Source organism: Cryptomeria japonica, chromosome 7 (genome assembly GCF_030272615.1).
Source record: "Cryptomeria japonica chromosome 7, Sugi_1.0, whole genome shotgun sequence".
Taxonomy (NCBI): domain Eukaryota; kingdom Viridiplantae; phylum Streptophyta; class Pinopsida; order Cupressales; family Cupressaceae; genus Cryptomeria; species Cryptomeria japonica.
The window spans coordinates 452,552,593-452,571,658 of record NC_081411.1 but is presented as its reverse complement, the minus strand read 5'-3'; positions in this window follow the sequence as shown (position 1 = coordinate 452,571,658).

The window sequence follows — 19,066 nt, the reverse complement described above, 5'->3', positions numbered from 1 at the left end:
TCTTATTGTCTTAGACTTGCTTACTTTAACAATATTGTCAAAATTTATATGACAAAATCTCCTATGCCAAAGCCAGCTATCATCTATTTTTGCAATCAAATAGTTGCTAACTTTAGGATTGAGATGAAATAGATTACCTCCGATATGTTTCCCAATTGCAATCAATTCACCTTTGTTGTCAAATATTTTGCACATTCCATTTCTAAACTCCAGTGGGTATTCTTTGTCATTAAGTTGTGCCACACTTAAAAGATTGTGCTTTAGGCCTTCAAACCAATAGACATCGTCAGCACTGCTCTTCTCATTAAGAGAAATAACTCCCTTACCTTTAACCATACAGGGTGAGTCATTGCCAAATCTGACAACACCGCCATTAAGTTCCTTCAAGGAAATAAATTTCCTCCGATCACCGGTCATGTGATGTGAACAACCACTATCAATGATCCAATCATCAGAGCTATCCATTCTGGATACTAGTGCCTTCTGATCTGATATTTCTTCCTTAATAGATACAAGCACAATATCTTCACTAGCATCATCATCATATTCTTCATCAGTAATACCACTGTCAATAGCTACAAGACAATCTCTCTTGCCTTTACCCTTATACTTCTTAAATTTGTCTCTCTTGTATTTATTTTCACCATTAGGGCAATTAGCTTCTATATGACCAATCTTATTGCATGCAAAACATTTTAAAGGTATCTTACCTCTATATTTACCAGTGCCTCTAGGCAGTCGTTTTTCCAACAATGCTTTAAGTTCCACTAAGTTGTCTTCATCATCAGTACCTCTACTAGATCTAGATTCATAGCTATGGTCAGTATCTCTACTTCTTCTCACATTTGAGTTAGAGATAGAAGCTCTAAATGCAAATTCTGATTTCTATACACTACCATCATAGCCATTTAGTTCAAAAGCATTAAGTTTGCCAATAATAGAGTCAAGAGTTACCAGTGTCTTGTCAATGGATTTCAGCTCTTGAATAGCTGCAACTCAAATAGCATAGACTGGTAGCAGGGTTCTTGGTACCTTACTGATTACTATGGCATCTTCCACTTTCCCTCATGCACTCTTTATCTCACTAACCATCTCTTTAATCCTTTGACCATGTTAGGTCTCGGAGGCAACTGAGAGGGGGGGTGAATTAGTTGCCTCTTAATTTCAAACCAAAACTAACTTAACCAAACTTAGTGCACAATACCAGTAAACCAAACTTTAATGTCGGTAGACAGTTTAGCAGTTAATAATAGTACCAGTAAAGTTTAATGCATGAAACAAAAAGACAAATAACATACACAACACATAACATGGTTATTTGTACGTGGAAACCTTGTAAGGGGAAAAACCACGGTGGGAAACCTTACCCACAATCAGATGATACTACTGCAGATAGTATGTGTGTACAAATGGGGTCTTCACATGCAGAAAGGCCAACTGCCTAGAGCTCACTGCTCAATCACAAAATGGGAGTCACACTGACTACAATTGGATGGTTAAGTCCAATGATAATGTATTGCTCAAAATAGTATCTTCATATGTTGGATTCAGTACCGGTTAAGCTCTGATTTGCCTTCTCCAAACCTTCCTTGAATCTTAAAATGATGTCTTCTTGTATAGCTCTATTTATATTCGCATATACCTTATTACAATCCTTTTTCACACACTCCTCTTCTTGTTAATCTCACAAATGAGATCTTACATATATTCCAAAACCTAAGACCAAATGTGTAGGTCAACTCACTAAGATATTACAATTAAATTAATTACAAATGAATCAATATGTGATTCATGATTTCGTCTCAATGCATTTACAACAATAACAAATCATCTCCATAATGTGTCGTGATGATCTGGAATAGATAATGCTTATCGGTCTATAACCTAGACCTATTTACCAGTAACAGCATATATGCAAACTCGATTGTACCAATAATCAAATCACCAAAACCAAGTGTTCAAACAATGTCTTCGATATAACCAAGTAATCTCTAGCTGATAACAGATCATCATCAGTGTTAGTGGACAATATAACCTACTGGTAAACCAAATACCGGTGACTATGCATAAGTCACTGAACATGCCGATGAACATAACCAAAGATCTCCAAGTGTTCTCAAGTGTTGACAAGTGTTGACATCAATGACAAAACCAATGCAACACATCCATAATACCAACAAACCATACTGCTGGATATTCTCACCTTCAAACATTCTCATGTCATCAAACTTTCCTCTTAAACTCTCCACTGTGGCAATCTTAACATGTTTATCACCGCTATAAATCTCTTCAATTTTTTGCCACACTTCATGTGCAATTTCAAGACCATGAACATCTACATATTCAGCATCAGATAGAGAACTGATAATAGCCTCTAATGCTTGGTGATTTTCTTATTGTTCTTTCCTCTAATCATTAGCCAGGATTCCAGTAGGTGTAAAATACATAGTTCCTATATGATCCCAATACTGAATGCCAAGACTCTTAATGTAAATCTTCATTCTGTCACTCCACATTCTATAGTTATCTTTGTTGAACTTTAGACCTTCTTTCTTCATCATGATCTACAAGATCTTTTCCTCAAGTTGTTAGGCTTTTAGATTAAGAGGACCTGAGCCAATCTGATACCAATTTATGGTATGATGAAAGAATAAGTATCTGGTATAATACTGAGAGGGGAGGTGAATCAGTATATTGAAAAATTGATACAAAGTTCCCAAACTCAAACTCAGTCACACAAAGTAAACATATCTCAGTTAAGATCAATATTCATATGAATAATTGACATCAATCGGTTTAACTATTATGACAACTTAATAGCAAACAACTTCAATCTTGTAAACATCAACAATGCTTAATCATAACTCAATATATTCATCTGTCAATGCTTCTACTTATCATGCCTTATCATAAGTTAATCAAATCAACAAATAAGATCATAACCACAAAAGCATTCACCACTTGACACAAATGTTTATATGTGGAAAATCCAAATAGGTAAAAACCACAGTGAGATGAGAATCACAAGGATAGCTATCTGAACTCTTATGAAGTTTGCCCTGTTAGGAGCCAAGCCTATTAAATCTTTACAATAAGTCATGTTAAGAACTAATTTCGGTTAGGAATCACGCAGTTAAGGGATTTACAAATATGCCTTGATGAAAAGCACAATACCCTGTTAGGAGTAACCTTCCTGGAGGATTTAAGAATCCAAGCTAATGGACCACCTTGTTAGAGGATTTAATGAGTAACCAAGCTTGTTAGAGCTTACTCGGTTAAGGGATTTCACTTCTATTGTAATTGTTAGAAAATAACAGGTTTTCTTGATTTGTCTAAGTAGCACTACATTTCCTAGATCAGATCCTTCTAAGCTTCAATCTGCCTTCACTCAAAGTGCAGATATTCACTAGTTAGGCAACTACACACTCAACAGGTTTCTATCAATCTTTCCAACAACCTTTACAAACAACTTCATCGACCTTAAATACAAATTAATTAGGTCGGTAACACAACAAAAACCTAATTCTCATCATCGAGATTACAAACAAGTACAATCTTGACCGTTAGAAATCATGACAATCTCTTCACTTTCTTCAAGAAAATTCCAACCGCTCCATGATCACCGCTTCATTGGACTTTGTAACTCATCATGCACTGTGCATTAGATGCAATCCACTTTGCTCCTTCCCTAGACAAAAACAAACACGCCAAGTAATTTGAACTTATCCTCATACAATGATCACACGTGTCTCCATCATTACCGCTTATTAGATAATAAACCAACAAACTTGATCGGTTAGGGTTTAGCAGTTACATTTCATAGAAAGGTTTAACCCTTTACACTGGTTCACCAGTTCAACTCACAAACTTTACATACCATTTTACAACATCTTCCACAAAGCTCTTTTTATCGGTTACTAGCCAATATCAAAAACAACAATATCAGCAATAACATGAATACCATTACCGGTTCAATTAACATCAATGAAAACATATCATTAATGCAATCTCTATGCAAAAAGTCAACAAACTCAAAATTCCAACATCTATTAAAAAAAAGGTAAGGATGTCCTGGTGCTCGGGATCTCTTTGCAACCGGTCATGTCACCACTATATGCTCTTGTGCCTAGATCTTTAGCAGCATCACTTTGGCTGATAGACAAGCTTCCCTGGCATAGACCACCTGATGTTGATAGAAGTGTGCCAAAATACACACACCCCAAGCATATCGGGTCCCTCATGTAACCATTTGCTCTACCATAGAACTCCATCTCACTGCCAACCCATGAGACCTCATGTCTAGACAAAGGAAGCCTCCTATCAATCTTGCCAATAGTGATGGCAATAGTAAATACATATCTACCATATACTCCCAAAAGATATCAAGCCTATCAATCTCCTCATCTCTAAATACCCATCGCAAAGATGCTACCCCCTGTTGTGTCCCGATCATACTGTACTTTCTCTCCCATAATCAGAACCCAAAAATCCTATATACATCCTCGGGAGTCACTGTCATCTCTCCTATCAGAAGATAGAAGGTGTTGTGGTCGCTATGCCACCTCTCAGCTAGTGCAGTCAATAGGGCCCTGTTCGTCTGATAATTGGGCATGAACAAGATGTGCGATAATCTGCAGGAATCAATGATCACCCTATCTGCATCTGAAATATCTCCTCTCCTGTAGAAGGTCTTTGGGTATTGCTCCCAATATATTAGAACACCCAAAGACTTTTGCATCAATCATATCAACACAATGTCAACTCTATCTATCCAATAAATCAAACATCATCACTCAATCAATCAGTTATCATATCTACTCACATGAAATCTTGATCAACCTATAAGTGATGCTATTCATGATATCAAATCAAGCGTATTTATCACATACTCTTATCAAATCAGGAGGGTTCATCTTATCCTATCCTATCAATGACACACGTCACGCTATTATTCTGGAGTTTCTATCATAAACTCTTATCAAATCAAGAGGTTTTATCTTAGCCTATCTTATCAATGCCACACGTCATGCTATTATTCTAGAGTTTCGATCATAAACTCTCATCAAATCAGGAGGGTTGTTCTTAGCCTGTCCTATCAGCGACACAAATCACGCTATCATTCTGGAGTTTTGATCATAAACTCTTATCAAATCAGGAGGGTTCATCTTAGCCTATCTTATCAGTGGTGTCATGTTGTGCTATCATTATAGATTTTTGATCATAAACTCTTATCAATCAGGAGAGTTTGTCTTAGCCTATCCTATTAGTGACATGAGTCATGCTATCAATTGGGAGTTTCAATCATAAACTCTTATCAATCAGGGATGTCAATCTACCTTATCCTATCAAACACTTCACCACATATCTTTTGATACTATGAGTTTTGATAATAAACTCTTGTACATCAAACATATCCTATCAATAAAAACAAATCAAAGAATTCAAGATATCCGACCAAGATCAAATTTCTAAATTACGCAAATATCCGACCAAATCAAGTGTTATCAACAATCACAAGTACCAAATGTCATCAAAATCATCAACTTAATATTTTCACCTTTCAAAAATTTGAAAAATCCCTCACAAAAGCCCGTTGTTGCAAATGCGCTAAAAGAAATAGTGCAAGCGCCACATCAAAGGTGCCAAAAGACATTTCAAAAGTGCTACATCACATTTTAAAAGTGCTACATCAAACTTCAAAGGCGTCAAAAGACATTTCAAAAGCGCTACATCAAATTTCAAATGTGCCATGATAGATATCAAAAGCGCCATGATAAAATTCAAATGTGCTATTTCAAAATCAAAAGTGCCACAAAAAAAAAAGCCAAATGTGCTAAAAAAAACCCTAACCCTAGGGCACGCAGCAAAAAAAAAGCAAAAAAGAACTCAAAAATCATGAAAAAACTAACAAAAATGCTTCAAAATCACATGAGAGAGGTAGAAAATTTCACTTACCAGAGGTCCATATGTGAGTGGTCTCTCAAATTGACGAACTCTCTCAAAACAGTGATGATGGTAGGGTGGCATCATTTTGCTCTCCTCTCCTCTTCTCTCCAAGCTCCCAATCTCCAAATGACAAGTGCACAAATCAACTGTAAAGTGAGCCCTAGGGGTTTATATAGTGGGTGGTGATGTAAGCATAGTGTGCTACCTAGATGGACGTGTGGGGCATGTGTGTGTTATACTGGCCATGTAATTTTGTAAACCATGTCAGTTTTTAATCAGAAGATCAATATCGAAAATTTTAAAAATTCAAAAAAAAAAAAATCTTAAAATCTTAAAAAACCAAAAAATCAGTGTCATTATCATTTTTTTCTCAATTCATCTCCTGAGGGGGCATCATTATCATATCAAATCCAACAATCAATATCAATATTCGACAACCAATATCTGAGACAAAAATTGAAAATTTTGGCAACATCATCGGGCGATTTTTCTTTGAACTAACGTGTGCACACACATCACTTCAAAGAGGAGCAAAATGTAGACGTCTAAATCTAACCATCTGATTCAATAAATATTTAATATTTATTTAATCCATTAAATCAATTCCTCTATTAATTAAATCATATTTAATTAATCCCCCCCACATTCTTCTATTAATTAAATAAATTATTCAATTTATTTGATTGACCACATTCTAACCTTAAATTAAATAAATCATTTTTATTTAATTAAATCCCCTTTCCATTTAATTAAAATCTTCGTCCCATTTAAATAAATCAATATTTATTTAAATATCCTTCCAATGCAAGTTGTAACCACTTTTTGAAATAAATCATTTTATTTCAAAATTAAATCCAAAAATATCCTCCCACTTGCATTCTCCTAACAAAATCCATTTGCATGACTAATTATCTTCTAGATTCTTCTACATTCTTCTAAACCATCCTAATTAACCTAATCCTCCCTTTAAGCATTTGTACATTCCTTAAGAGAAGGTCATTTCTCAAAAACCCTCAAAGTCTTCATAAACCATTAAAGGCTTTATGTCTTCAACAAGCTAACCTCCAAAGTCTTCAATAACCATTAATGGTTAACTCAAACTTGACCCTTGGTTAGAGACTATCTTTCTAACTTAACCCTTCTCTAACCCATGGGTCTCTTCAAGCATTTATTGCATTAACCAGGGTTATCCATTAACCCTTTCACAAGAGTTTATCCTTTGGACAAAGGGATTATCCACTAACTCAACTCTAAACTTACCCACTAAGGTGACCACTATGTCTTCTCAGGCATTTAATGCCTCTTCTCTCTCCTCTCAATCCATCTCATGTTGACAATTGTCACCATTTCATTGGTGAAAATTATAAATATGGATTGAAGATCATTCAATCCTAGCCCTTGTTAAGATTACTCAATCTTAACCATCCAATTGCCCATTTCTTCTATAAATAGGCCTCATTTCTCTCATTATTCATATCCAAGTTTCATGCATCTAGATTATAATCTACTTTCATCAGGAATTTGCCTCTCTTTGATAATTAGCATTTTAATCATTTAGGAGCATATTAACATATCATTTGAATCATGAATCAAGTTAGCATAGCTAGTTAGCTTCTTTATCATGTCATTATCTTCATCATAGCATAACTAATCATATCTAAGTAAGCTTATCATATGATAAAGATATTAGGTGCATCTTCCATAAATATATAGATCATTTTCATCCATTATCACTCGTTCTTGGAGTTGTCATTCCAAAGGTCATTTGTTCAATAATGAATCCTATGAGATAGAGAACAATGAAACAGATCTTGGAGGATTAACTTGTTTAATTAGTTTAAGATTAGTTAGTCTTTATATTCAAAAGTTTCATTGGTATGTTAGTTTCTAGTTCTGAAATTGATTATAGTAAAAACCTTGCATACAACTACATCAAAATGCTCAATGAGAAAGAGGCACAAAGGAAGACAAATGAAGAATTACAAGAGAATAATAAGCAACAAATCAGTTAGAAATTTGAAGGGAAGCAATCAGGACAGAGAAATGAGAAAGAAAAGTGCAAGAAGATAGGGAGAGGTTGATTAGAAAAGAGGAGAAGTCAAGGAGACAACAACAAGCCAAGGTTGATCAAGAACAAAGGGTAGTCAAAAAGAAAGCAAAACAAGTGGATAGAAATAGACATTTAAGTACAACAAAGGCTCCTCTATCCCCCTAACACCCCGTTCTGATTGATATGATCAACTTCTTGTCCCTGACCTCTATAGCTATCAATAATATGCAAGTTGGAACTAGACCTAATTGCTTAGACCACTTACAACTAAATTCAGAGGAAAAGAAGGTACTACTTGCTCGTATAGCAAGTTGCATTCAAGGCCCTCTTAACCAACAAATTGCACCTACAAGTGGACCGAAGAGTGTTGCCCATCGATCTGTGACACCTCCTCCTTTTCCTACCCATATGGACAATTGATTAAGTCTGATGAATTTTTCATTTTGATCAATGTTGCAACATATTTTGGGTATATGTTGTTCAAAGCAGATCAGATATTGCTACTGCATACATGTTGATTTTGTGAAATCTATTAATGCAAATAGAGTTAGGATATAACTCTGATATGATTAAAAAATGTCATAATGTCAATGTTGTAATATTTTAGACCTCGCATTTTATAATCATGATTATAAAATTCCATGATGCTGCTATCGTTATATATTGAAAATGATTTGAATATGTTTCACTTGTATATATTATTGTCTATGTTTCAGTCATATATGTTTATTGTTTTCTCAGTTTATTGTCTATGTTTCAGTCATATATGTTAATTGTTCTCAATCATATATGTTTATTATTTTCTTTGTTTATTGTCTATGTTGAATTTATATGTGTGTGTGTGTACATATGCATACATATGTATTCATATGCATGCATAATGTTGCGTCATAAATTTTACACCCTTAATTGGGTGGTACAATTCCACGCTTAGGTTACCACCCACCTTAGTGTGCTTGCATCTTGCATTTTAAATTCCCTTTATGCATTTTATTTATTTATTTATTTAAATCTAAAGTCCTCTTATATCCCTCTACACATCATAAAATTGGGCCCTTAACCCTAAGTGTGCCCCTTTTTATTTTATTTTGTAATTCACCAAAAGCCCTAATTATTTCCTATTTCGACCTTCAAGGCTCGATTTTACATATCAAAACACCTTGAATCATCGCATCCTTTTGAAATTGTCTTTAGAATCATGATACCTTGCTTCCCTAAAAATTCGAAAAAAAAAGTTGACCAGACCATGACGCGACATCTTGGTCCCTACTTTTCCTCCTCAAATTTTGGGATCATGTTTTGGCAGTATTTTAATGTTTAAATCCAAAGCATTGCAAAATTATATTGATTCTAGGTCGGCCTATGATAAAAAAACAAAGTTAGGGTTTTCATACATATAGCCTTATCTTTCCTCATTTGAAGGATCCATCTACAAGTAATTGAAGGAGCCTCTCATGAAGTGAAAGTACTAGTTATGTGGAGTCTTCAATTATAAAATCAAGCATCTATCAAGTCTACATCAACCATTCTCATCATCAATTGAAGCTTTAAAGATATTGAAGAATAATAGGAGATCACCGACTGTTGATTGGCTTGTACCTCTCCCTTAGGTTTTGGTATAGTTTCATGTTATTTTCATATCTTTGTATGAGTTTCATACACTCATTTTAAGATTTAAATTCATGCTTTAGATCCATTATTGAATTTTTTATTTGAAGCATTTACATTTACATTTACATTCATTTAGGGTTTACTCTTAAGCGCAAGGTAGAACTCTAGATTTACTCTCTTGTTCATTTAGAATCTTGCATACACACAATATTTTTGCACACATATTCCCAGTACATTATGGACTATTTTTGGAGGTAGAAATCACCAAAACAAGGGGTTTGATTAAGGAAAAACCCTATATAGCCACCTAGACACCATTTTCCAAGTTGTGGGTGCAAGTACAGATACTCGACAGATGCACGACATTCGGAACCGACAGAGCACATAGGTGCAGACTCAAGATCAAAGGCAGATCTTAATTTATTGAGATCAAGGCATGGCATCCTAGTCCAGGACCAAGTCGTGGCATCTAGGTCCAGGACCAAGGTGTGGCACCCTGGTCCTCTGTGCTTTTCTACTTCCTGTGGCAGTTCAGCATTATAGAGCTTCAAGATCCAAATTCCAAAAGAATAGCTCTCTACGGTATCAGAGACCAGGGCATGGCACCCTGGTCCTACTTAGTCAGCCTCAAATTTTAGTGATAGGTGCACATTTGAATTCCCCTTCCATCTTTGTATTCAGTGTCTCAATTTCAAATCTATAATTTTCAATATTCCAGTTTACATTTGCATTTTTGGTCATCTCCCTAGCCTAGTTGATCATTTCATTGCATTTTGCACATCTCCAATTCATAGAAGCAAAGGAATAGAAACCCTAAATATATTCCTCAACTCTCTCTCTCTCTCTCTTGCAAGAAGTAGTCAAAGTGAATCATCTCACTAGGCTCTTTCGTATTCCAATGTGTGCATGAGAGTGGGATTAGGTCTTAGTTTACTTGATTCCATTTTCATCCTACACATTTTGGTGAGCCCAATGTGTCCTATGCTTACTTTTGATTTTCATTTTCAAATTTGATGCAATTGAATATTCATACTTGAAATCATTATTGTTGTATTATGAAAATTGAACATTGTTTTCTATTTTACATAGGTTAACATTTGAAAAAGGAAAATTGTTGTCATAATGCATCCATTTCATAGATGTGGTAATGGGTTAGCCTCCCTTGTTTCAATTTACCTCTCTTAAAGATCCTTCTATCCATGAGGACATTTTAGTGCAAAAAATATTTGTTAACAATTCCTGTAAAACTCTCCCATGTTCTAAGGATGAAGATTTGAAGAATAATGTTGATAATTCTCCTAAAATGTGCCTCTCCTATGAAACTATCTTAGAGGAAGAGGATGATATCATAAACACCTTTCTTAATGTTACTTTACCTTCCATACATGATACTTCTCTTAGAGAAAAATTGTTGATGGACATTGATTTATCTTCTCCCAAATTTGTTCTTACCAATAGGGGCACATTAGTGCAACAAGAGGTTATGAACACTTATTTTAAAGATCTCCTTCCTAAGTATGAATCTTAGAAGAATTATGTTCATTTTCCTCCTAAAAAGTACTTTACCCATGAGGATCATTTGGTGCAACTAAATGATAGTGTCCCTACTTTTCTTAGTGATATCATACCCTCTTTTGATTTCAATAAAATTAGCACTAGAGATGAAGCATTAATGAGTTATTCTTGTCCTTTTCCCAAAGTTTGTCTTAACCATAAAGATACCTTACAAGAAGAAGATCAAATTATAAGTAATTTCCTTAATACTCTCTCTCCTAAAGATCCCACTAAAGACATTTTGAGGCAAGAGGATCATTTCAATAACACATGTATTAATGCTCTCCCTTCTAAGGATGAAGCATTGGTAAATAGTGTTATTACCTCTATTGGTGCCCAAAAAAAAGGGCTTAAACTGACTCAAAGGCAGAGACCAAGTTGTTTTCTCCTAATAATATGTATGGAAAGCCACTTCTGACTGTTTAATATTCTTCAAACTTGGACCAACAATGACAAGGATGCTTGACCCTTCTACGCTTTAGGCTCTGCAAAACCATACTTATTTGTGATTTTACACCACACTCACAAATCATACATGAAATAAAGAAGATAATCTCATATTATGACTCAACAATAAGGGAGAATGCTCAGAAATGGCAAACTCCCCATGCTTATTTGTGATTTTACACCACACTCACAAATCATACATGAAATAAAGAAGATAATCTCATGTTATGACTCAAAAATAAGGGAGAATGCTCAAAAATGGCAAATTCCTCAGTGATCCTCAACCTGTTTGGAGCATGAGATGACTAATACATATGATAGCATTCATATAAAATGAAAATATTCTGATTTTTAACAAGTTATACCAAGCCAATGGTGATTTTGAATAGTAAATAAGTACCCAGGCATTCACTTAACTATGATCAGTGACTTAATCCATTGGGTACATGAATTCATATTGTATTTGACTGTACTTCTGACAGAATTTATCTAACAGCATAAAATCAAAGATGATATTGCCTTACAATATATCATATTTGTAATCCCCACCCAAAACTACTTACCAAAATCCCTGTAAAGACCTCTATCATTCTACAATTTTATTCAAGCATTTAATTGACCTATTAGACCAAAGCATGAACAAAAGGTTACATACACCACAATAGTGCAATGAATGATAAAATCCTTAATAATACACATTCAAAACATGATAGAACAATGCATTGGAGAGAAATGGGTTTGAATCATATATTCATTCATTAATTTTGTTGTCTCTATAAGAATACAATCCATACATAACTCCTTCAAGAACCTGCAAAAATCATAGACACGAGACTCTTTTCTATTTTTTTGCTATGTAAAACGACCTTTTACAATCCTTTTGTTTCACCTAGACTTTTCTATTTGGAAATAGAAATTCGGAACACATAAGGGACCAAAAATTCTGAACCCCGTCTCATAGCCCTGAATTCCTTTTTATAAAAAATAAGGGAGCAAACAAGCTTTAGGCCAAAGGAGACACCTGTCATCTAAGAATGACTATGCGTAACCGCATTCTATTATACAAAACAATCATCCTCAAACTTTCTTGAAATGGATCAAAGTTGCAACCACCTTCTTCAAAACTCATGATGAAAAATATCCCACCTTGTCTTACAAGTGGCAAAATATCTGTCATTAGAAAACAAAAACAGTTATGCAAATGGTTTACAACTTTCTATTCATCACTTAAATACATACCACTCCATGTGCTATATTCTTCATCGGATGGCCATTTGAAATTCATTACTTCATCTATTTTTTCCCTATATGGAATATACTTAACGGCTACTTGGTTTTCCTCTCTTTCAAAAGTTTCAAAAAATAACCTTGTAGATATTGTTTTATCCATACTATCTTCTAGCATATCCATATTCAGCCCATCACAAATCATTTCCACCTAGGTGTTGATGACTCTCTTTGCCTCTTCCTTCCAAGACTACAAAGGCTTAACTTCACCCTCTCTATCTTCAATATCTGGTAGAAGAGTTTTCTCTAATTCACTAAAACTCTTCATCAACTCCTTTATCTTCCTTTCTATATTTTCTGGCAGAATTTAGGATTCCTGCATTGATTTTACCAACAAATATGTTGGCTAGAGTGCATATGGCTTCTCAATACGAAATTTAGAAGTCATAGACATCATTCTAAGCTCATTTCCCCTTTGCAACCACTTTGTGAACAAGGGAATTTCCACTTCTTTATTAGCATTAAACTTTTGAATAGCATCAAAAAGTAAAGAATATAAGGCATCAATATTGTTCAACCTGCATTCAATTTTCTCATTTAAATGAGTTAGCACAGAACTAACTATATTCTTCTACTCCTCAACTGATTGTTTCTCTGATTCTTTTAATTTATTCTCTAATTTGATAATTTCCTCTAGGAGCTGAGACTCATTTGGTTCAGTTGATCTTGTAGTATCAGGCTCATCATCATCATTATCATATGGGACTAACATCATGCCAGGGATATTAGTACTTATATTTAATTGAACTGCTTCTTCTTTTTGGATCATAGGTGGCGACCTGGATGTTGACAGCTCAGATGGTCCTTCAAGTGTAGGATATGAAACCTTTATTTGTCCTTTCTCTAGGAGTTGCACTCTCATTTGCAACTCTACACATCTTTTCTGAGATGCATTATAATCACTAAAAATTTGTCAAAATTCTTCATTAGCTCAGCCCTCTCTGAGGCTTCCTTTTTCGCACTCTCATGTGCCAGCTTAGCAATATCAACATTCAACTTTGTAGCCTCTACACTTGATATGTCGGCTTCCCTCTTTATAATCAAACTTCCCCTCAGGTTGGGGTTTAAATCACTGATATCAAGCTTCCTAGGTCCTTCATCTAGTGCCCATATAGCCAAGGTTGCATAATCTTCTGCAAAGTCTAATCCTCTTAATGCTAACCCTGTTTCTTCCTCCTTTGATTTCCTGAAGGCGTCAAATTCCATTGCATCTACTATATCCCACTCTAGTAGTACCAAGACTCCATCCTGACTTAAAATTTTCCTGCCCTCATCAGTAGTGATTTCCTTGAACTCTTCTTTCATTTCACTTTTGACATCCTCTTGGATTTCTTGGTCTAATCTTTCTAGCCTTTGGGCTTTCCTCTCAGCAATTCTTCCTTTGTATTCCTCAACCTTTATTTTCCATACTAATTGCAAAAAGGCTAGGCTTTTCACAAATGCATCATCCTCGAGGAAGCTATCACATGCCTCTTTTCTTGCATCTTTGAAGGCTTTACCCTAAATATCCAAGGGAGTAAGATCCAACTCCAAATTAGGAAGCAATACAGGAATACCTATTTCCATTTCTGCACTTGTTGCAACAAACCTGTCTCCCTCTACCTGAGCTTCATCTTTCCTTATTGGTGAAATGGTTACAGTTGATGATGAGGGACTTCTATCAGAATCTTCAAGATCAATGATCCTGACTCCTTGAAAAGGTCTAGTTGTTATCTTGGAGAAACGCTCTGAACTCATAATTTTCTTACCCTTTCTCCTTGTCAATCTCTCGCTGTCACTGCTACTATCCTCTTCCTCACTTATTTCTTCTCTAACTCGTATGTGATAAGACTCCTGATTAGGCCTTTCTACTATCATACCACTTGCTCTCTGGGATACAAGAGGTTGTGAGCGTAATTGTTGTCGGACATGAACTTCTTCAAGTCTGGCTAGCTTCTCCCTCAAAACTTTAGTCAACTCATCAAAAAATTTCATAACAAATTCAATGTTGGCATAGAATGGAGAAAAATCCTTTAATGGATCATAATTTGGATCCATCTTCTAAATAGTATCCCATAATTTTCTAAAAATTATCCACTTCTTCTTTCTTCATTCTTGCATCGTGTGATCAAATTCATTCCTGATTAGGTCCTCGGGAAAATTATGCACATGGGGCAATAGAGTTCCTTTTATTCTCTTTCTAAAAATGTTGAAGAAACCTTCAAGATCATTGTTTCTAGCTATACTTACCCCCAAATGCTATGGAGCAAAGAATTTGTCAAAATGCTCATAACCTCCCTTTATAATCACAAAGTAAGGGATAATGGTGTAATCCGAGAAAAGTGACCCTTTTCCTTTATTTTTCAATTCTTTATCATGGATACATCCAATTTGCCACATTACCTCAGCAAAAACCATTTTCAAAGGAACATTGAAAGGCAATACATGGGGTTGTCTGAAAAAGCCATAAATTCTTATCACAGTACTTACAGAGTATGGGTAAAAGTCCCCCCAATTATGTTCAATTCTGGGAAGAGGCACCCTTTCCTTGGGTATCACAAAATCATGCAACTCTGTAGGAATCCTTGGTGGATTCACTGTCAACCTTTGTCTTAATCTAGAGGCAAAATTGTTATCAAATCTTCAATAACTAGCCTCTTGTCTATCCCATGACATGTTTGTGCTCCAGAGTTATACTGGAATCTCCTGATTATCTATTGTCTTTTTGAGGTTCATGGTACCCTCAAAATAATTTGCATTCCTTGAAAGAAACATATGCATGAGTAAATAATACCAGGAGAATTTAACCTGAGCCACCTGATTCTTAATGTCTAATAACCCCTCATGAATCTTTTCCTCAAGATAAGGGGCAAACTCAAAAACTATTGTAAAATCTGAATGTTGTATCTACATAGCCATGTACATGAAATCATGAGGCATTATTGTAATGGGACTAAAACCCATTACTTGGAAAAAAGAGAAGAAAGTAGCCTAGAAATAGGGAGCGAAAGCACCAATCAGGAATGGCTCCTCTGAACTAGGGCCGATATGATATGTTGTACTTCCCGCTCTGTCTAAGTGCATTGGAAGAAAACTATTTCTAATGAATTCCTTCATTTTGTAATACTCTTCCTTTTGTTCATTTAAATTTATTGGTACCAGGCTAGGGGATGGCTCATATAAGTCCAAAATCTCTTCATGAAATTCTTCCCTTCTAATGGTTAACAAAATATCACCATCATTTCCTTTGATAACTCTTGAAACTGGGTCATACCTGTCTGCAATAGCCTTAAGAAAATCGACATCCATAAAAACACCCGGTACTACCAACTTCCCAAATCATACTGCCAAGGACTAGATAACAGGGAATTTAATTTCCTTTGTCCATACCATAATTTGAACATTTCTAACCCAGTTGTCGGGATACTAGCATCCACTAATCAGAATGCTTTGTCAGTCAACCCTTCCCCTAGGGTTTTTCCATCCACATACATCTTCCCCTATTGTTTATCATTTGTGGAAGGTTTTAACTGGTCCAAGAAATCATCATAAACATTTCTTTTCATATAATTCACTTCCCCTGAATGCTTTTGTGCGAGAGGCATTTTCTACAGCTAGGACTTTCTTAATAAACCTCCCAGTCTAGGGCTTATTACAAAATTTTCAAATTTCTAGAGAAATTCAAATAGATTTCACTATTTTCTATCTAATATCTTAACCCTAGAACAAATTGAATCTTCTTTTTGCAATCTTTCACAATTTGCAACATCAATTCATTTTAAGAACACATGGAGAGCTCAAATAGACTTACTACTTTTGATTTTCACTAAAATGACAATTTTGTGTCGCAGAGGATGGCTTCAGTCTCCTTCAGCAGCAGGAAATTCTTCAGAATTGCTATGAAACCTTGTGCGAATGAAAAACCTTTAAGATTCTTTTAATTATTTGTTCAGGAAAGGATGCCAATGTCTTGTCCATCATTAATATTCGTGTAAGTGAAACAATGGCTCCTAGCTTTCTAATTAAGAAATTTGAAAACTTGTCGTCGATCACCTTCCTAGTTGGCCAATCCAACGATCATCTCCTTGTTGACTCATCACCTGTTCTTTCATCTGTATCAGTGACCCCACAGAATCGTGACACATCAGCAACACCTCATCTTTCTGTTGAATTCTGTCAGCGGCCCCACTGTAAGTCTTTCTAGCCAATTTGAGACACGTGGCATCATCCCGTGTGTTGCGATCTATAACCACCTCACAACTTCCATTGTGGGAATACAAGGGTCATCTAATCTGTTCAATCTTTACCTCTTTGTATATTGCTCGTCAATTCAACCAGAATTTAAAAATTGAGCACCTTTTACCTCAAGATAAAACATCCTCGTTCATTTTGAACATGTGCAAACTAATGAAACTATTAGTTGGTCAACCTTTACCACCTGCAAACCGGTATTAAAAAGCTTTTTACCAGTTGCGCTACCAACCCTGTCGGTTTTGCTGATAACACGCGGCATCATCTCGTGATATCGCGGTAATTAAAATCCTCACATCTCTGATTACGGGAAAGCGCTTTCTGTTAGATCTATCTGATGGTATGATGAAAGAATAAGTATCTAGTAGAATATTGAGAGGGGGGTGAATTAGTATACTGAAAAACTGATACAAACTTCCCAAACTCAAATTCAATCACACAAAGTAAACATATCACAGTCAAGATCAATATTCATAAGAATACTTGACATTAATCGGTTTGACTGTTATGACAACTTAACAATAAACAACTCCAATCTTGTAAACATCAACAATGCTTAATCATATATCAACATATTCATCTCTCAATGCTTCTAGTTATCATGCCTTATCAGAAGTTAATCAAATCAACAAATAAGATCATAACCACAAAAACATTCACCACTTGACACAAATGTTTATACATGGAAAACCCAAATGAGTAAAAGCCACGATGAGATGAGACTCACAAGGATAGCTATCTGAACTCTTCTAAAGTTCGCCCTATTAGGAGCCAAGCTTGTTAAAGCTTTACAATAAGTCCTCTTAAGGACTAATTCTGGTTAGGAATCACCCGGTTAAGGGATTTAAAAATATGCCTTGATGAAAAGCACAATACCTTGTTAGGAGTAACCTCGCTGGAGGATTTAAGAATCCAAGCTAATGGACCACCTTGTTAGAGGATTTAATAAGTAACCAAGCTTGTTAGAGCTTATCCAGTTAAGGGATTTAACTTCTGCTATAATTATTAGAAAACAACAGGTTTTCTTGATCTGTCTGAATAGCACTACATTTGCTTGATCAAATTTTTTTTAAGCTTCAATCTGCCTTTACTCAAAGTGTGGATCCATTCACCGGTTAGGCAACTACACACTCAACAGGTTTCTGCCAATCTTGCCAACAAATTTTACAAACAACTTCATTGACCTTAAATACAAATCAATTAGGTCGGTAACACAACAAAAACCTAATTCTCATCATCGAGATTACAAACAAGTCAGTACAACTTGACCATTAGAAATCATAACAATCTCTTCACATGCTTCAAGAAAATTCCAACCGCTCCATGATCACCACTTCATCGGACTTTGTAACTCATCATGCGCTATGCATTAGATGCAATCCACTTTTCTCCTTCCCTAGAAAATAAACAAACGTGCCAAAACAATCTGAACTTATCCTCATACAATGATCACACATGTCTCCATCATTACCGCTCATCAGATAACAAACCAACAAACTTGATCGGTTAGGGTTTAACAGCTGATAGGGTTTACCGGTTACATTGCATAGAAAGGTTTAACCCTTTACACCAGTTTACCGATTCAACTCACAAACTTAACATACCGATTTACAACTGTATACACCTAAAAATGGTCTGAAGATAATTAATTAAATAAGCAATTATTTAATTAATCCCCCTTCCCAATTTAATTTAATTCACTAAGTAATTTGATTAAAATCCACCTTTCCTCTACTTATTAATAAATCTAAGGATTTATTTAATACGTTCATTTCATAATCCCCTTTAATTAATTAATTCAAATTAATTAATTCCCCCCATCAAATTCATCATTAAATTCATTTCTTCTAAATCCCATAATTAATTAAAACAAATCAATTAATGAGTTGTTGAGATTAATTAGCCTTTTCCTATTATTTGAATTTTAAATTCAAATTCTCC